This window comes from Protopterus annectens, chromosome 3.part0, assembly GCF_019279795.1.
Source record: "Protopterus annectens isolate FY-2018-M chromosome 3.part0, PAN1.0, whole genome shotgun sequence".
In the NCBI taxonomy this organism is placed as follows: domain Eukaryota; kingdom Metazoa; phylum Chordata; order Ceratodontiformes; family Protopteridae; genus Protopterus; species Protopterus annectens.
The window spans coordinates 1,973,356,498-1,973,373,155 of NC_056731.1; positions in this window are offsets into that span (position 1 = coordinate 1,973,356,498).

Genomic DNA, 16,658 nt, shown 5'->3' on the forward strand with positions numbered 1-16,658 from the left:
ATTCAGAGTTGATGACACTAATCCTCTTATTAGCATTATCTTGATGCCATGAGACCAATTTCAATGTGACAAAATGTAGTCACCATATTGTTGGAGACCACACTATGATGAAAAACATTTCAACAGGAGTTTGTTCAGCAGAGAAGAGTTTACACTGCAATGCTGGTATCCTAAAAAAAGACAAGACCACAGGTTCTGTGTTCTGAAAGACTGCAATCAGTACACAATAGTGAAAAATAGTAAGAGGGACAGATACTGAACAGCAGAGTGCTTGAATTAGCATAGCAGACTTTCATGACAGGTTACTGTCTTACTGTGGAGGGGGTCACCCTGTTAGGTAACAGACCACTAGGTAATGACAGCTTATTGTCCTGCTTTGGGGGTAGCTCATGTCACCCTAACTAGAAACAGAGCAAAATGGTGAGACAGGCTAGCATCCTGCTGTAAATGGCTCCTGAAAGATACCAGACCACCGGGCCATTTCAGTTTACTGTCATGCTGGGGAAGATCACTCTACTGGGTGACAAAGCACAAGGGCATAACTGCTAGTCATTCTTCTGTATCTGAGGGGCACACTGCAACATAAGCACACAGACTATAAAACCAGCTACAAGGGAAATGAGGCATCCCAAACATATCCCATATTAGCTGTTACCAGCACAGTGCTGCAAGAAAGTGGGCAGTGAAAACATACAATTGTTATTGTCAGTAGAGCACAGGGTATGACTGGTTACAGCACATTACCAGACAGATATGTGGCCACAAAACTGAGGCAGGCTGATAGTGCAGACACACAGGGATCTACAAAGGAGAGTCAGACACAGAGACACAAACACACACACACACACACACACACACACACACACACACACACACACACACACACACGCACACACTGATCCTGATATGTAATGAACCTATACACACTTTGTCATGACACCAAGAGAACTGTAATGACCGAAAAAGGTCCACAAGAGACAGAAGTGTTATTGTAGGCCCTATTCACATAGCATGCTTATCCTTTAAATAGGTAAAACAGACAAGGCTTTTCAGGGCAAGGCATGACAGGGAGTGGTAGAAAACATTAGTGCTGTGGGTGGGAAATGTAGGATACTAGTACAGGTGGATCATGGGGTCCCTGATATGATATCTCATACCAAGAACAAGGTACAGGGCATCTACAGGAATAGACAACCAGCACATATTCAGGGAATGTGAGTGAGCCAACATACCTGGAGGGGACTTGAATGTGGGAACATGGCTAGTTTAGTCTACCTCTGTATCAATAGAGGATAAACATGTGAGTCCTACCATGATCCAGTAGTGCTATACACTGACTTACCCATGTAAAGGGGTTATTCAGTAGAACACATATGTGATATCTATTCTACAGGTATATCAGACCTGCAACTGTCACATTCTTCATGACAAGGTATGCATGTTCCTTTATGATATTTGCATACTTGGCATGTACCAATACATGTGAAACAAACTGGAAGAGTGTCACATATGTCCCAACACTGTCACATGTATGTTATATTTATGTTTTCACAGGGTTCACTGATGTACAATCCAGTACAACAGGATATGCCAGAGTTCAGTGGGTTACATGCAGCTGATGAAGATGGCACAATGCACATGGTACAGTATAATGGCACAGTGGCATTTTCAACAACATTAATACTAGAGGGTGAGTGCACACACACATATATACCACATATGAAAAGATGGTTGAGGGGCAGATTAAACCTCTAGCATAACCTATGTGTTAAGTGCTGGACATGTCCACGTTTGACCCACCCAGTTTACACAGGAATCATTTCAATACTTAGCATCTGGAAGTTGCACTGCCCCTACAATACATGTACCTAACAAATTGGTGGGACATGTAGGTATCTGTCACCACCATGACTTATGACCATTGTCTGACCTGAGTATTACATTTAGCGTCAGTCATTAGATGTGCAGGTTAGTAACATAGGGATAGGCAGCCACTAAGCAGAATGACATGGACTATAGGAATTTGGAATACACACCTGATGAGGTCAGTGGTTCTTCTCTTGGCATTCCTTGGCAGTCTATGCAGATACAGGCAAATGCCCACTATGCCATGCAAGGGTTCAAAAGCACAGACACAGGTCAGGCTTACACAAATGCCACACACTGTTCTAGAGACTGCATCTGTGTCACTGCTGACCATAGCTACCTCCAACTCAAAGCATGGCCAGTGTCGTGGCTCTACCACTGAGCCAGCCACTAAAGATCCAAGAGTGCCACATCATTCTTATCTTCTGTTCACCTACTGAGTGCAGTACCTGTCTCTGGCAGTTCTCGGGTCATGGATGACATCCATCTATTGCAGTGCTACATAATGGACTGTGATAAGATTCTTGTACACAAACCCAAACTTCTTCTCCATACCCTAGACAGGTTGCATCCAGTCCTGTTCCTGCAGGTCCCCACAGTATACCTGAACAACATTTGTGACACAGAAGCTCCACACTGACACTTCATAATGTCATCTCTAACTCATCTCAAACTGCTACCATATCCACATCCAGTAATTCTTACTTCAATGTTTAGAAATATAAACATGACAAAATGTAATACTTTTTTATGCATATCTTATGCAGACACCTGTGGATGTTGAACTCCTTGATGTACCTATATACCATAAGTCAGAGAGATTTCATAGGTTTGATAATGACTAAGGGGTGCTGAGAACTTACAGGCCTTAATACACTGAAATAGGACTACATACCTCAGGCATCTTCAGCTGATTGTCATAGGAGATTGACAAGCTCTGCCTCAAAGTTGAGCTCTGCACTGTGGGCCTTTGTAGCTGTGCCACTCACTCTTAGTGAGGCCAGGAACTCCTCAGTCTCTGTGAGAGGTTCATAGTTTTATAGGTGTTGCATGTAATGGCCCCCCCACTTATTGTCCTATGTTCCCATGCTAGGAGTAGTGCTGTGTGTCTGTGTGTGTGTGTGCGTGTGTGTGTGTGTGTGTGTGTGTGTGTGTGTGTGTGTGTGTGTGTGTGTGTGTGTGTATATACGTTTCTCTGTCTGCATGTGTAAGTGTGTGCATGCTTGTATAATATCACTGGTCCTGCTAAGTACCATTTCATGACCATAATTGTGGTCACTAACCACATTAACCTTTGTCACAATATATCTTACCAGGCATGGCATGGATAGCTGCATGCAGTGCAAGCAGTCACCATTCATGGTGTTAGAGGTTCTGGGGTAGCACCTCATTCTCTGCACCTGAGAACTTGAGTTTATGTGTATGGATGTCTCAGCAGATTCAGTAATGTGCTTCTGTGTTTCTGCTTGCCTTGTATTTTAGATATTGCTCAGCTGGTATGGAAAACAGTGTGGAATTACTAACCCTGTTCCTGCATGGTCTTGAAAAATCCCAACACCACTCGTCTCATCCTTAGCCATATAGCATGCTGTTTGTGGGTTTGATAGTTTTATATCTTTAGAGAATGGGTAAACCATACATTAAACCCTAACTGGTGAATAAATATTCTCCAGCAGTATGTTAATGTACAGGTAATGCCTGCCGAAAAATGAGTCCACCACTTCACGGCAGCATATTAAGTGTTGTGGAACTTGGACAGTAATGAAGATAAGGACCACCATTATTTTATACTCGCTAAGCAGCGCTTGTGTGTGTGAGGGAGAGAGAGACAGACTGTTCAGAGGCAGTGGCAGTTAAAATTAAGAGGTATGCATAACTCTCAACCTTTTAGGTCAAGAAATGTGGATAAAGCATAACATAAAGAAGGGAAAAAGCTCAAAAATAGGAACAGATTTTAATGTAGTTATAAAATTAGAAAACTGCTGCTATTTGTTTTAGCATGTATTTTCTGAAGAAATTAAATTCTGAAACTCAAATGTATGTCATTATTTAGTGACTTCAATCCCCAAATGATTTGCCAGCAACCCACAAATGTTATGAGTAACGGACCAAAAAATAAGGTAAAAATCTGGAGATTCTTTGAAAATCTTATATTTTGGATGTAAAATACCTCCTCCAACACCATTTGCATATACTACAGCAAGTTTGAAACATTAAGCAGAGAAACTATTTTACATTAAAAATATTTAAAAAATAATAATAATATAACTGAAAAAAGGTAAAACAAAACAATTTTGCAGACCGCCCATTCTCTAAGCACAATAATGCCTGCCCTCCAGAGTGTGTGCTACTGTGTAAATAATTCCCTTTCCTGGAGTGTAGAGAACTTCCGCCTGCATTGTCGGGTCTTAGAACACCCCAGGGCATGCATTATTTACCTAGTAACCAACACCCTGTTGAGAATTGTTGTTTGTGTATTTACAATATTTAATTAATGTCAGGCATGTTGATTTAAGGAGCACATGTCCTGCACAAAACAGTCACATACCTTTGCAACTGACCAAGGTGATATGGCTTTACTTCTCAGGACTGGATTCATGAACAGCTAATTTCTGCTCTGTTATCATGTGTGTGTTATGCTGTGGGATGCGCATGATAATGCACTATTTTGTCTTCATTAAATGCTGTACCCACCAAAGAAAGATAAGCAGCATAGTATACTAATGTAAGCTGAATTACATTCTAATTAACCAATCGAAGATGGCAGAACCATTCCAGAAATTGCAAAGTAACCATGTACAGATGATGTAGCCCTGTGCCATGAATACCAAAACCTAATAAGCCACTATCGCATTTAGGGAAAAAAAAAACAATGTTAGGGGCTGCAGCTGCTCTCTTGCATGTGTATGTACAACAGGCTCAAATCTATGCTTCTGCTCCTGCTGACAGACCTCGTCCAAGGAGAAGAAGGGTGTTCTGACTACATGATACTGAAACAGTGATAGAGGACTGATAGGGAAACACTACAGGAATTCTGCAACCTCTGTTGCCCCCCACCTCAGACCCAGGGGAAATTGAGGAGAACCTATACTAGTGGAAACTAAAGTATGTGTAGCATTAAGGATGTAAGCTACTGGTATATTCCATAGATCCACAGGGGATATACTATGGGTGTCACAGGCCTCAGCCTCCAGAATATTGCACCAATGTCTTAATGCTATGCTACTACACACAAATAGAGTATATATATTTTCCACACATCAAAGGAGAGAGCAAGAAAGAGAGAGAGAGCAACAATTAAGGAATTCTATGCTGTACCACACTTCTTTGAGTCTTGGGGACCAATGACTCCACACTCATAGAAATAAAAGCCACATCTGGTGAACAGGGAAGGACATGCATTCTACTCATCAATTGCCAAATTGTCTGTAATTTATGTATTTATTTATTTATTTACATTTGTTTACCGGGAGGGTCCGACTGGACACAGGTCCATTTTCAGCTGAGGCTCGGTGAGAAAAGCTCCACATTAAGTATTATTTGCATTATACAGTTAAAAACATAGCATTTCAATATAGACATTAGTCCAGTTAAGGACGCAAGACAAGAAGAAAACATATGTAAAACAGCTGTAGAACATAGTACAATTTTAAAATATGGTGGCATATACTAAACATGGTTATAAATGTAGTTGAGATTCATCAGTGAACAATTGATACAATCAGTTTTTGAGGTACATAACAGCCATTAGCAGTTGTTGCTACAAAAAGTTAGTATTATACGGTAGGTAGCTGGGAACATGAGTAGCCAAGCATGCTAAGAGTAGGTTGTTGATAGGGGGCTGAGAGAGGTAGTGGGTGGGGAAAGTGGATGGTATTAGAGGGGGGGTTGCAAGGGCATATCTGGCAAGTTTTGAAATGTGATTTAAAGTGGGTGCAAGAAGTTACAGAGGTAATTGAGGATGGGAGGGAGTTCCAGAGTTTGGCTATAGTGCAGGAGAATAATGCTTCTCCGGCAGAGTTAATGGCTCTTGTGACCTGTAGGAGGTTTTTGTGGCTGGATCTTAGTGGTCTCATGGTTATGTAGGGTTAGAGTAGATTCTGGAGGGATGGGACTTTTAGTGGTTGGTTTATTAGTTTGTGGGTGAGTGTGAGTTGGTACCATTGAAGGAGGTGGGGGAGCTCTAGCCAGCCCAGTTCTGCTAGTGAGAGACAGTGGTGAGTACGGTAGGAAGCCCCTGTGGCGAATTTGGCGATTTTGTTGTAGCAGGTTTCGAGCTTATTTAATGTCCAAGGGATCCTCCTCAATGTCTGTGCAGGCAACCCGTGCATTTACCATGACTCACACATATAGCACACCTCTTAGCTGTACACAGGGTTTGCTAAGGGATGATGTTTCACTAGGCCATCTCCTAGGTGATGAAAATTATGCACTGGAACTGTGGCTCATGACACCCATCAGAAATGCACACACACCAACAGAGAAGGAATACAACAATGCTCATGCTCAAACTAAAAACATCATAGAGCATGTGTTTGGCATGCTGAAGTCATGGTTCAGACACAGCTGGTGGTGCACTTGCAGTATGACCCAGGCAACTGTGCAGAAATTCTCACAGTCTGTGCCATGTTGCACAATATCATCTTAAGGAAACAGCTGCAACAGGGACAGAATGGGCCAGGAACACACATCCCTGGACCACAGACAGAAGCAGCACCTCCAGCACATACAGACAATGATTCTGAGAGAGAACCTCCAGCTTCAGAGGTAGCTGGTAGATGTAGGTGTGCACAATATGCCCTTACCCAAGCTAAGAGGCAAAGGATAGCACACACTCTCACTACCTAAGACTCAAAGGTTAGCACACACACTCAGCAGCAAAGGAATACACATAACAATATAAGCACATACAAATATTAAAAGTGATGTGATCTAATGTCCACAGACTTTACTTACCCATGTAATGTCTGTGTATGGATAGCATCAGACAGAGACAGCCCCAAAGCACATGACTCCTAACTGTAGTAATGTCAAGATAAGTGTGGAACCTCTATTATATGAATAACTGTGTAAGACGATAAACCACCTGCATACTGTCAGTCTCATACCTATCTACTCTGTGCATTAGGCATATATGCAACCCTAAGTCAAACCCACATGAACAAAGCACATGGTGCTATCATCATTATTCTCACAGGTTGGAGGGGGTGGTAGGTGCAATAAGCCCAGGATGATACCAAGACAAGTGGATGCCGGTCCTCCCCTAGCAGACATACCATCACAGACACTGCCAAATCCAATGTGTCACTCATCCTATCCAATGAGTCACCCACACAGTTGAGGCGGTCACACAATAGCAAATGATGACATAATACTGTGAAGTAACCATTTGAATGTAGACAGCACAGCAAGAATTGACATACATGTAGTATACCATTAGTGATATTTTAAAATTGCACACATTGCAAAATTCTTTTTCCATTGCACATTGAAATACATTCAAAATATGAACATGTAAACAGTTGGTATAGAGGACAAACATAACTTATGAAATAGTGCAGTAATTTGTAGAACAATCTCCTGCAAGTAAGTAGCAGTAACACTCTATATGTATGCATTAAGTCTCACCTCCACTACACCATTACTTTTCTATAGTGTAGATTCAGCCCCATGAGGACAGTGAATATGCAAATGAGGTGTGGAATCATTGCCATTCCTGAATACCAAAAAAAAAAAAATCACGTGGAGTAGGAGATGCAAATGGTGTTAAGTAGCTACATTAACAAGCAATACTGACATGACTCTTCATTCTGAAGTGTTTGTATCATGCATGGTAGACTTATAATAAAAATTGCAAGCACTTTGAGAACTATGAGAACAACCTTAACAATATTGATATGCTTGTACTAAGAGCACACTGTCCATTGTCTGTTTAAAATCTGCCTGAAAGGCTGATCAACTATATTACACATTTAAACAAACATGCAAATAAATTGCCAAAACACTGTATTTCTGTAGTTAAGCTGAGAGGAGGGGAAGATGATCAGAAAATAAAGAGAAAAAATAGCTGTCAATGTTGACAACCTGACATTAAAATGATGTGAGGTATTATTAGCATAAAGTATTTGTCAGTATCACACTGATCTAGACATTTTCCAGCAAATGGTAAAGGAACAATTTGTAGTCCTGTGTTGGTGGCACACAGGGATAAAAAAAAAAAGCACAACAGAGTGTATGCTGTTATTGCACTGAGTTGAGGGTTCAATTCCAGATAGTGTGCCTGATAGATTTAATGCAAATGTTCTGAGCATATGATCAGGTTGTAACACACAGATAGTGGAAACTTCACAATCCTGCATTTTTTGTATAATTCCCTGATATTGGCATTTTTTTTTTCATTTTTGTTGTTGTTTGTCTTTCAGCTTTTCCCAGTTAGGGGTCGCCACAGCAGAACTCTAGTCCACTAATGATTGGCAGTAGATTTTTGCAAATGCCAAGGTGCCAGCTCGATGTACAACCTTCAACAAAGGCACACCCCTTTAGGCATGTCTTTCGAATGCCCACCCAACCGCGGGGAGGACATGCAGACTCCACACAAAAGGCACTCCCCGCACTCCAGCTGAGAATCGAACTGGAGAACCTGCAGATTTTGGCAAAGGGCGATGATACCTGGCAGCATTTTTAAGCAATGCACAAGAGTCCAATGCCCAAGGTACAAATTAAGAAATTTAATTTGTTATGCCATCAGTAGCACATTAGAATGGCATGGGTGCACTTTGCTGCAGGCTGCAGCACTGAGAACAGCAGTAAGAGAAAAAAGTTCAAATTCACATCTTAGTATCAGTGCAGCACATAGGTTAATTGAAATGAGTTTAAAGAAACAGGCAAGAGTATGCAAGCTTTAAATCCACCTTGAAGCCCCATACTGCATGTAATGTTTGCGGCAGATGTGAAAATACAGCTTGTGTTTTGTTGCATGGAATATAAATTGATATACCTGTTTTTGTGTCTGTGTAATTTCCACACTGCTTAGCAGAATGCAAACAGGGCTCACAGATAAAAGAATGAGCGAACACTTTAATTTCTGTAATCTTCTTTAGCGCAAACAGTTTTGCTACTTCTGCATGGTATTACTAATAAATTAGTGATGTGCACATGGTGTATGCCTTTTTCTGTGTCTGAAGCTGTAAATGCAGTGACTATGGCCCCTTAACAGAGTTTCCCTGGGGTTCAAATCCGTAGAATGTGAAGGGAATGCAGAAATTATTACACCAGATGTATGACTTACTTTCACGAGGACATCATATACTTTTCCTGTTTCTTGCCTTGTGCAGTGCTCATTCAAGCTTACCTTCTTAAGGAAAAAGGTGGCAAATTTTATTTGGGAAGCCTTCTTTAGCTCAAATAGGGTTAATGGCAATGCATAGACAGCAGAACTAACAGTACTGAGTGAAGAACATCCAGCTGATGTATAACTGTCTCTGTGGCACAAGGTATAAGTGCTTTGATTTTAGAGATTGAACACAGGTGATCCAGGGTTCATATCCACATGACACTTATTTTTACAAAGGCTGTTCAATTTTAATTTGACATAACACTTTGATTAGGAAAGCAACACTACATACACATAACTATCATAAGGGTTGGGAGGGTGGCCTAAAGGTTAAGGTGTTTGCCTTACAAACACAAGGTACAAGGTTTGAATCTCACAGGGGATAATTGGCTAGGTTTAAAATGGCTCGCAAGGGCAGTTAGCCTAGTACTAATCTATGATTCTATAATTATGTTTATTGCAAGAAATGCCTCAGTAATGTTTTGATAAATATATTTTTCTAAGTAGCATATCTCATAAATGATTAACTTATGAAACACAGTTGACTGTGGGTGTGTAGTTGTCTAAGCAGGATAATTATGATAATGAGATGAAAATGTACTTGCATATCTATGATGGTCAGAACCCAGCAACTGGGGATGCACAAGCCAGTGCATTTCTTTGTGCCGGTCCCAAGCCCGGATAAATGGGGAGGGTTGCGTCAGGAAGGACATCCGGTGTAAAATTTTGCCAAATCATAAATGCGGACAAAAGTACAGATATACATACTGGATTGGTCGAGGCCCGAGTTAACAATGACCGCCACCAGTACTGTTGGCCAACAGGGTGCTGGCGGAAATTGGACTACTGTTGGCCGAAGGAGGAGAAGAGGGGGAAGGCATGCCTGAAGGCAGGTAAAGGCTAGGACTGTGATAGTAAGGGTCGGAACTTTAAATGTTGGCAGTATGACTGGTATAGGGAGAGAGCTAGCTGATATGATGGACCGAAGGAAGGTTGGTATATTGTGTGTGCAAGAGACCAGATGGAAGGGGAGCAAGGTTAGGTGTATTGGAGGTGGGTTCAAATTGTTTTATCATGGTGTGGATGGGAGGAGAAATGGCGTAGGGGTTATTCTGAAGGAACAGTATGCTGAGTATTTTGGAGGTAAAAAGAGTGGTGGATAGAGTGATGTTTATGAAGCTGGAAATTGATGGTGTAATGATGAATGTTGTTATTGCATATGCTCCACAAGTTGGGTGTGCGATGGATGAGAAAGAAAAATTCTGGAGTGAGTTGGATAAAGTGGTGATGACTGTACCCAAGGGTGAGAGACTGGTGATTGGAGCAGATTTCAGTGGGCATGTTGGTGAAGGATGCAGAGGGGATGAGGAAGTGATGGGTAGGTATGGTGTTAAGCAAAGGAATGCAGAAGGTCAGATGGTAGTGGATTTTGTGAAAAGGATGGACATGGCTATGTTGAATATGTATTTTAACAAGAGGGATGAGCACAGGGTGACATACAAGAGTGGAGGAAGATGCACACAGGTGGATTATAGCTTATGTAGAAGGGGCAGTCTGACGGAGATTTGAGACTATAAAGTGGTGGCAAGGGAAAGTGTAGTTAGGCAGCACAAGGATGGTGGTTTGTAGGATGACATTGGTGATCAAGAAGAGGAGGATGAGTGTGAGGGCAGCACCAAGGATCAAATGGTGGAAATTGAAAAAGGGTAATTGTGAGTTGGAGTTCAGGGAAGAGTTAAGACAGGCACTGGGTGGCAGTGAAAAGTTACCGAATAGCTTGGTAACTACAGCAGAGCTAGTAAGAGAGATGGCTAGAAAGGTGCTTGGTGTGACATCTGGAAAGAGGAAGGAGGACATGGAGACCTGGTGGTGGAATGAAAAAGTACAGGAGAGTATACAAAGAAAGAGGCTGGCGAAGAAGAACAGTGGGATTGTCAGAGAGATGAAAAAAGTAGACAAGAGTATAAGGAGATGAGGTGCATGGCAAAGAGAGAGGTGGCGAAGGCTAAGGATAAGAGGTATGAAGAGTTGTATGAAAGGTTGGACACTAAGGAGGGAGAAAAGGACCTGTACCGATTGGCTAGACAGAGGGACCGAGCTAGTAAAGATGTGTAGCAGGTAAGGGTGATAAAGGATAATGAGGGAAATGTACTCACAAGTGAGGAGAGTGTGTTGAGCAGATGGAAAGAGTGCTTTGAGGGGCTGATGAATGAAGAGAGTGAGAGGGAGAGAAGGTTGGATGATGTGGGGATAGTGAATCATGAAGTGCAGTGGATTAGCAAGGAGGAAGTAAGGATAGCTATGAAGAGGATGAAGAATGGAAAGGCCGTTGGTCCAGATGACATACCTGTGGAAGCATGGAGGTGTTTAGGTGAATTGGCAGTGGAGTTTTTAACTAGATTGCTTAATGAAATCTTGGAAAGTGAGAGGATGCCTGAGGAGTGGAGAAAAAGTGTTTTGGTACCGATTTTTAAGAATAAGGGTGATGTGCAGAGCTGTAGTAACTACAGAGGGATTCAATTGATCAGTCACAGCATGAAGTTATGGGAAAGAGTAGTGGAAGCTAGGTTAAGAAGGGAGGTGATGATTAGTGATCAGCAGTATGGTTTCATGCCAGGAAATAGCACTACACATGTGATGTTTGCTCTGAGAGTGTTGATGGAGAAGTACAGAGAAGGTCAGAAGGTGTTGCATTGTGTCTTTGTGGACTAAGAGAAAGCATATGACAAGGTGCCTAGAGAAAAGTTGCGGTATTGCATGAGGAAGTCGAGAGTGTCAGAGAAGTATGTAAGAGTGGTACAGGATATGTACGAGGGTAGTGTGACAGCAGTGAGGTCTGCGGTGGGAGTGATGGATGCGTTTAAGGTGGAGGTGGGATTACATCAAGGATCAGGTCTGAGCCCTTTCTTATTTGCAATGGTGATAGACAGGTTAACAGATGAGATCAGACAGGAGTCCCCATAGACTATGATGTTTGCAGATGACATTGTGATCTGTAGTGAGAGTAGGGAACAGGTGGAGGAGACTCTGGAGAGGTGGAGATATACTCTAGAGAGAAGAGGAATGAATGTCAGCAGGACTAAGACAGAATATATGTGTGTGAATGAGAGGGTGGATAGAGGAATGGTGAGAATGCAGGGAGTAGAGGTGGCGAAGGTGGATGAGTTTAAGTACTTGGGATCAACAGGTCAGAGTACTGGTGAGTGTGGAAGAGAGGTGAAGAAGAGAGTACAGGCAGGATGGAATGGGTGGAGAGGAATGTCAGGAGTGATTTGTGACAGACGAGTACCAGTAAGAGTGAAAGGGAAGGTCTACAAGAGGGTAATGAGACCAGCTATTTTATATGGGTTGGAGACAGTGGCATTGACAAAAAGGCAGGAGTCAGAGCTTGACGTGGCAGAGTTGAAGATGTTAAGATTTGCACTGGGTGTGACGAGGATGGACAGGATTAGGAATAAGTATATTAGAGGGTCTGCCCAGGTTGGAAGGTTTGGAGACAAAGCCAGAGAGGCAAGATTATGTTGGTTTGGACATGTGCTGATGAGGGATGCAGAGTATATTGGGAAAAAGATGCTAAGGATGAAGCTGCCAGGTAACAGGAAAAGAGGAAGACCTAAGATAAGTTTTATGGATGTGGTGAGAGAGGATGTGCAGGTGGTTGGTGTGACAGAGCAAGATGCAGAGGACAGGAAGAAATGAAAACAGTTGATCCACTGTGGTGACTCCTAATGGGAGCAGTCAAAAGAAGAAGAAGAAGAAGATATCTATGATGGGCAAAACACATAAGTTAAAATCATCTTTTCTCCTCACATAGCTGAACTCTGTGTTTAGGACAGTATTTATAGTGAAGTGTATATGTATTATACTTCAACCTGTATTAAATAGCTCATGAATGTCTATCCCTCTTACATACATTTACAAACAGTAGTAATGCCTCTTTCATGAAAAATAATTTTACAGGGCTTCTTAAAGTTACAGACACAGGCCTATCTGAAGTATATTTCCATTCATACTGAATGCAGTTTCTCTATAATGAAGATGGTTGAACGGGGGTTTTTCTGTATCACTGACAAGTAATCAACTTGCTTGCAATGTATGCATTATTTCTTCTTTTTTAGATTTGAATCCCTCATTGGTAAATTAACGTTTTACAGCATGTAATTCCAGATAGGTATGTTCCCATTCATCCTATTTAACCTCCAAAACACCAAGGATACCAAGCAAAGCTATTGAGCCTGTCAGTGTTGACCATCCAAAAAAAGTGTAAATAGGTTGAGCATCACACATGGAAAATCTCACTGCTCTTTTTCACACCTTCATTGTTGTCTGATAAAATACCTGTCTTTCTTTGCAAGTGCCTCTCTGTGCATGCATTGTGCAAATATAGTTGGCACGATTGTGCATGCTTGACCAGTAGCTGTTAAATGTGAGATTGGAATTTGGTGCCAATTCATAGTTAGGAGTTGCTGCTTAACTTCTGTAGACACATCTAGTGTGGGAGAAGATGGTGCTAAATTTGGACCAGAGACATGGGGTGTTGAAGATTCCAGGATTTTTGTGGAACTCCCTGTGAAGTGCTACAGCTGTAGGCTGCTAAGGGGGGCTATAGTGGTTCTCAGTATAAGACTGAGGCTTTGAACAGACCACCTAAGGCCATCTCCAGTGCAACTGGAATCCCATGCACTGGACAGACCTGTTGTCACCACTATAATGACCTGAAACAGTGCAAGCAGAACTTCTTAGCAATGGGAGGATGAGTTTAGACCTGCTGACACCCCTCAGTGGTATGAGAATACTTCTTCTCTGTAGGATGGCTGCTGAAGATATTGCAGCAAACTGGGAGGTGCATCACAAGAGGTTAACTCACCTCTGAGAGGAATTGGATACTTTGCATCAGGTTGTACTATAAGCCTAATAAGTATCACAACTGTATGCAGTATAGCAATATTGCGATAAATGTATGTATTTATATTAAATATTATATATTATGTATTTATGATATAATATCAGTGCAATTGATTAATGGTACAACAGAGTAAGGCCTTCCCATCATACCTGGATGTGGCAAAGGTGTACAGACTGGATAATCATAACGGTTTATTTGATTAAATTATATAGTCATGTGATATGCCACTGATCTAATTCTTTCTCCCTTTTTTGTCTCACCCCTCTCCTTCTCTCTATTTTTTTTCCTTTTTTTGTTTTGTAGGATAGAATATTCTATATGGCTTAAAAATGTTCTTTTGTCATACATTTCTGCTTACAAAACTGACACGAAACACAGAGAGGTACACCAACCACTGCAATTGGCCAGCCATCCCTCCAAATGTAGCAGCACCCACACCCAGCACTTCAGGATCCCAGCCTATCAGTGCTGCCTCCACAACTCCAGCCCTACTTGCCCCATCTGCATTAGGTAGCTCTTTCCCAGCAGCTGGTACACTGGTACCTTCAACGAGTAGTAGTAGTGCAGATAGTGATTTTGTCACCCACCAAGAACTAACAAGGCTGGTGCATGGTATAATGGAAAAGGTCCTCAGTGTCCAAATCAGCTGTGTAGAAAAAGTGCTTCATCAAATTGCGAAGACAATGCTACATTGAGCACTGACACAAGAAACTGAGGCAGAGACAGTGATGACAGTTCTGACGGTGAGGACTAGATTTTCTCTGTTCTCAGGCTTGACATGGATGTGCCTGTGGTGTCCCCTACTTATCCACAATCATGGCGTCCCCCAACCTTCTGTGCCCATCACCATCCTTTCCTGTCTTGTCTGTCCTGTAGGTCTTCACCTGCTTTCACAGCTAACCTTCCTGCCTCCTACCTGCCCCTCACATTCCTAAGTGCCTTTGCCAACATTCCACTGTCTTTGAAAGACAAAAAATAAAAATTGGGCCCTTGTTCCACAATAAAATAATAGCCCGTACATAACTCTCCATTTCACCTATGTATCTTCTTTATGCACTTGATTTGGTACAATTGGCTGTACAACATCACTCTGTTGTTATCAGCTACCATTGGTGTGGTGGTACTCCAAATTCAGCAAAATCTGTCTACACTTTTACATTTATGCTGTGAAGAAATAAATAGCTGTAATTCTCTCTCACTACCTTCCTGCAAATCTCTCTCTTCTTTCCCCAGTGTCCTCCCCTCTGCTTGTCTCCCATTTCACAACTTTCCTGTCAACCCCATTTTCACACAATTAATCTGGTCAAAAAATAGAATCACCCACAGCACATAAGACCAGAAAAGGCCCATAAGAAAGCACTTTCTGTCCTCAGTATTTGCGTGGACTTTGGCATCAGACACCAATACCAAATGACAGTGAATGGCTGTTCATGTCTTCTGAAAAAACCTGATCAGTAGTTGCCATCACCTTCAGTGGTCAATTTATCCTTGCACAAAGGTGTCTAAACATGCTGTGCTATCGGAATACAGAATAAATGCAAACTACAGAAAAATCTCTGGCAACAGTTACTTTTAACAGTGCAACATCCTCTGTGATGGGTTGTCTGAAGATTCATTTTTGGTTATAGCATCAAGGGTTTGATTCTAACTGGATGTCAGATTATTTCTTACTGTGATGTTGTACCTCTATGATATGTTTCATGAAACATATCTTACCTTTTAATCAGTTAAGCATTTACCAACACATCCATGACTATAAAGAGGAATTGGCAAATCACCCTTATTCTATTCATGTCTTCATCAGGTTTTGCTTATCCTAAAGTTTCTTGATCCCTAGACCCATGAGTTACTGACACAGTGCATGTCAGATGAATACTGAAAACACACCATAAACGTGTGCATTAATGAACCATAATACCACCCTTCCATAGGAGTCTGTATATAAATCTGTATCTTCACCTCATCTATCTCATCCCTTTGTATTGTTGATTATTCATTAGGCTGATGCATGTAAATGTCATGTTATGGCATTTTCAGATGGTCGGTAGTTTGCTGAAGAATTATACCCATGCCTCCCAACCATACCAAATTACTCAGTTTTTACCGACTTTTGGGATGCCATGATTTCCGAGTGGCACCCCTTCATTTCTGACTTTTAACATTTTTTTCCCTTTTTTGAGCTGACGTCAGCTCTATCAGGGCTACCAACCTCTCAGAACTGAGCTCAAGGGCTCAGTGCATGCATTTCTGCTGGATCTGTGAGCAGGAAACACTTTTATTTAAATGAATCTATCTTTGGCTGTACTTATTCAAATGGATCTTGGCGAAGTCCTGGTACTGCAGAACCAAAGCACAGACAGGATTCTGGCTGAAGTAACAAGTGTGTGTGTGTGTGTGTTTGTGTGTGAAAATGCCCCAATTTAATACACCTGGTGGCCAGCGGTACTCAGGCTCAAACCCTGTACTTGGGTACAAGGTAAAAAAAGCCTAAAGTCCATAACCACCACCACTTGTGAATTTATGCCTCATATTTTTGATCTGTTCCTCATAAAA